Genomic DNA, 4,044 nt, shown 5'->3' on the forward strand with positions numbered 1-4,044 from the left:
TATATATATATATTATTCATTCACACGTAGAATAACGTGTGGGTTGCCGATCAATACAGGACAAAGACAGACTGCACAGATTCTAACTTAAATACACAGAGAAACGAGGATGATAACTAGACACACCTGGAACACCTTGGAAACAATTAGGACAGGAACAGGAAGGACCAAATATGGGCATAAACACAGGGAGCACATGGGGAACAAAACACAACACAAGCCTGACACTTATTCAAATTTTTATGAATATATGATTGACCTGAAGAGTAAAAGCTTCATCATACACTTGAAAAGTTAGGAGCTACAGTATATCATGCTCGTAGACACTAGGGGTGTGACAATAAACTTAGCTCACGAGATGAGAAAAAATACAGATACTTGGTTAACTAGAACGAGACAATATTTTAATACTATTTTAAGACATTTTGAATGACAAAATATTTGTCTTTTAATCACAAAAAGCAAAACAATGTAACTGTATTTTGAAACATTTAACTAATCTAGAGTCATTTATCTTTTTTTCATTTAACATTTATCTTTTTTGTAATAAAAATATACTAAGTGAAAAACAGGCTTTAGTATGACTACATTTATATATATTAAACTATCGATGAGGCAATAATAATTGGTTCAAATTAAGTATCAAAACCAAGTAATCACATGGTTTTATTGAACAACACTGTTAAAATACATAGGCCTGGTTTCACAGACGGGGCTTAGACTAAGCCAGGATTAGGCCATAGTTCAATTAGGACATTTAAGTAATTTTTATAAATGTGCCTTAGAGAAAACATTGCTGCTGTGCATCTTGAAACAAAACCAAGGCACTGATATATTTTAAGATCAGTCAGTGCAAGTTTATTTCAGTTGAAACAGCTCAGTAATAACTCAGTAATAATAGCTCAGTAATAACATTGCTGTCTATGGGAGGTTCAGAGAGCTCTCAGAATTCATCAAAAATATCTTAATTTGTGTTCCGAAGATGAACGGAGGTCTTACGGGTTTAGAACGACATGAGGGTGAGTAATTAATGATAGAGTTTTCATTTTTGGGTGAACTATCCCTTTAAGCCTTGTCTATGAAACCGGAGGATAATGTAATATGCCTATACATAATATGAACATACCTGCAGAGGGCGCCAAAGGCCTGGCGATGCTTCACTTTACAACGTGATTCAACGACGTTTAAAGGGGTCATATGATGCGATTTCAAGTTTTCCTTTCTCTTTGGAGTGTTACAAGCTGTTCGTGAATAATTCTTTTAGGAAATCTGTATACGGCCCTTGTGGTCTATACACAGTAGCCAGAGCAAGAGATACGATAGATTTCTTTTGCATATCTGACAGTGTAACATTAAGCATTAGTATTTCGAATGAGTTAAACCTGTATCCTGTCTTCTGAGTAACATTGAGAATATCACTATATATTGTTGCAACACCGCCGCCACGACCAGTCTGACGGGGCTCATGCTTATAACAGTAGCTTGGTGGAGTAGACTCATTTAGACCAATATAATCATTAGGTTTTAGCCAGGTTTCAGTCAAGCAGAGTACATCAAAACGATTATCTGTGATCATTTCATTTACAATAACTGCTTTGGGTGAGAGTGATCTTATTAGTAATTATAATCAGTAAGTATGTCCCCACTGGATGGTACAAATGCCTCGTTTGTAATGGGTTTTATTGGTTTTGTCTCTTTGCACCGGGACACAGCATCACAGTATGATAAGAGGCGTAACATTTCCGTCACACACGCTTGAGGTATTCAGCCAATCACAACGCACTGGATAGCTGGCCAATCAGAGCACACCTCGCTTTTCAGACCGATGAGCTTTGTAAAAATCTACGAGTTTCGGAAAGGCGGGGCATAGAGGAGAAACACGAATGTACAGTATGTGGAAAATAATGTGTTTTTTTAACCTTAAACCGCATAAACACATTTCATTACACCAAATACACAACATAATGTTCTTTTTTAGCAACGTCATATGACCCCTTTAAATCCATTTAATTGTAATATTTGGCCACATGCAAACTCAGGGTGAGGGTTTAAACGTTTATTTTGAAATCGCGATGTACAACCAAATCGCATATAGAAATATGTCGATGTATTCTCCTGTGTTGGCATAGGTTTCTAAATGATTTACTTGATAAATCTAGTGAGATAACACACACTGTTTTCCCAAACTCGCAGCATATGCAGAGGACGAGTTTGTGGACCGAGCACGCTTGTAAATGATAACAGTGCAACATAAAGCGCGTCAGACTTTATATGTGTTCCCAAATGGAACCCAAACGAACAGCACATGCAATAAAAGACCGAACAATATAATGCAAGCACTATCAAAGATTTTACCACAAACACAACTTTATACTGATATCGCGAGACCGCTTATCACCTCAAGGACTAATATCGCGAGACCTTGTGCGCTGCTAAAAGCCGGGCGAAACGGCTCTGCATTTACATCAGATGCTCTGCATCGTTAATTTTGCGAGAAAAGTTTTTTTTATGAAAAAAAAATTTTTCCACCAATTTCATATATACTGCCTTTTAAACATTCAAGTACTTTTCAAGTACTTTTTCATAAATATGGCTGTTTTCAAGGGTTTTCCAGGACTTTCAAAAAAGTCAAATTCAAGTACTTCAAGCACTTTAAGCACCTTGTATGAACCCTGTTTAAATTCTTTTTCAAATAAATGCTGTTCCTTTGAAAGTTCTATTCATCAAAGTATCCTGAAAATTTTTCTCAGTTTCCACACAAACACTAAGCAGCACATCTGTTTTCAACATTGATAATAATAAATGTTTTCTGAGCAACAAATCAGCATTAGAATGATTTCTGAAGGATCATGTGACACTTAAGCCTGGAGTAATGGCTACTGAAAATTCAGCTTTGCTGTCACAGGAATTTAATTTGAAAATATATTTAAATAGAAAACAGTTAATTTAAATTGTAATACAATTTCACACTACTACTGTTTTTACTGTATTTTTTATCAAATAAATGCAGCCGTGTTGCGCATAAGAGACTTCTTTCAAAAACATTTACAAATAATAGAATTGACGAGAGAACAAAGTAAAAAGTCCTCAAATATGTCTCCTTGCATTTTTAGTACATTATTCACAGTATGGATCTAGGGCCACACTTTTAGTTATTTGGGTGAGGCAATGGCTAACACAATGACATTCATGAAAGAATCCTGTTATCTGATTGTGGAATCAGAAAGAGGGGCCTTTTGCCTCAGGTTGGGTAAGGTGCATAAATCTAGTAGCTGTAAGAAGTTCAGATGAGATAGGCTTTCTGCTGTTTATTGTATGACAAAGGTCTCCAAAAAAGCTCTCATTAACTTGAATCTTTTCGGGTATTAACATAATGCCAAAAACTGTGATACAAGAGCTACATTGTGCCTCAAGAGCAAGAATGTGCAGGTGTTACTAAATGATGTGCTACTGTATATTAATTCAGAAATACACTTTAGTTCAGCTTTGTAAGATACATGTATGGTGGTTTTCACAATCACTTCTCCCACAAGTCACAGGATTGTTCTGGTTTTGTTCCTCTCTCTGGTTAAACCAGCATTCCACAGCAAAAATAAAGACATATAACAGCCTAGATATAACACCTGCTCTTCAATTTGTTGTCAGTGTCCTAACCAAGGAAAAAACAGTATTTAGCAAGGAGTGTTCATTGATGGTTGCTTAATCATGTGTGGCTAAAAAGACATTGAAATTTGCTCTACGCCCATGAACCACAAACCATGTCTGATCAAATTTTCTGAATGAGCAACATAACCAAAACTGGGTCAGAGAACGTTTATGGAAAAACTCAGAAAGGAAGCATTGAATTATTGTGATTTAAACAAAATATTCAACAGAAAACAGGACAAAAGGTCATGAATACTCTCAATGGACGCACCTGAGTGGAATCTGCATAATTTGGCTCCAGGTGCTCCTGCTGACTGCCTTGTTCACACATGTAGACCAGCATACCTTCAGCTACCACCCTAGACCTCAACTTCTGTGCCTGGAGGCAGGTAGTTAGTG

The sequence above is a fragment of the Sinocyclocheilus anshuiensis genome, unplaced genomic scaffold, assembly GCF_001515605.1.
Source record: "Sinocyclocheilus anshuiensis isolate Anshui unplaced genomic scaffold, SAMN03320099.WGS_v1.1 scaffold627, whole genome shotgun sequence".
NCBI lineage: Eukaryota > Metazoa > Chordata > Actinopteri > Cypriniformes > Cyprinidae > Sinocyclocheilus > Sinocyclocheilus anshuiensis.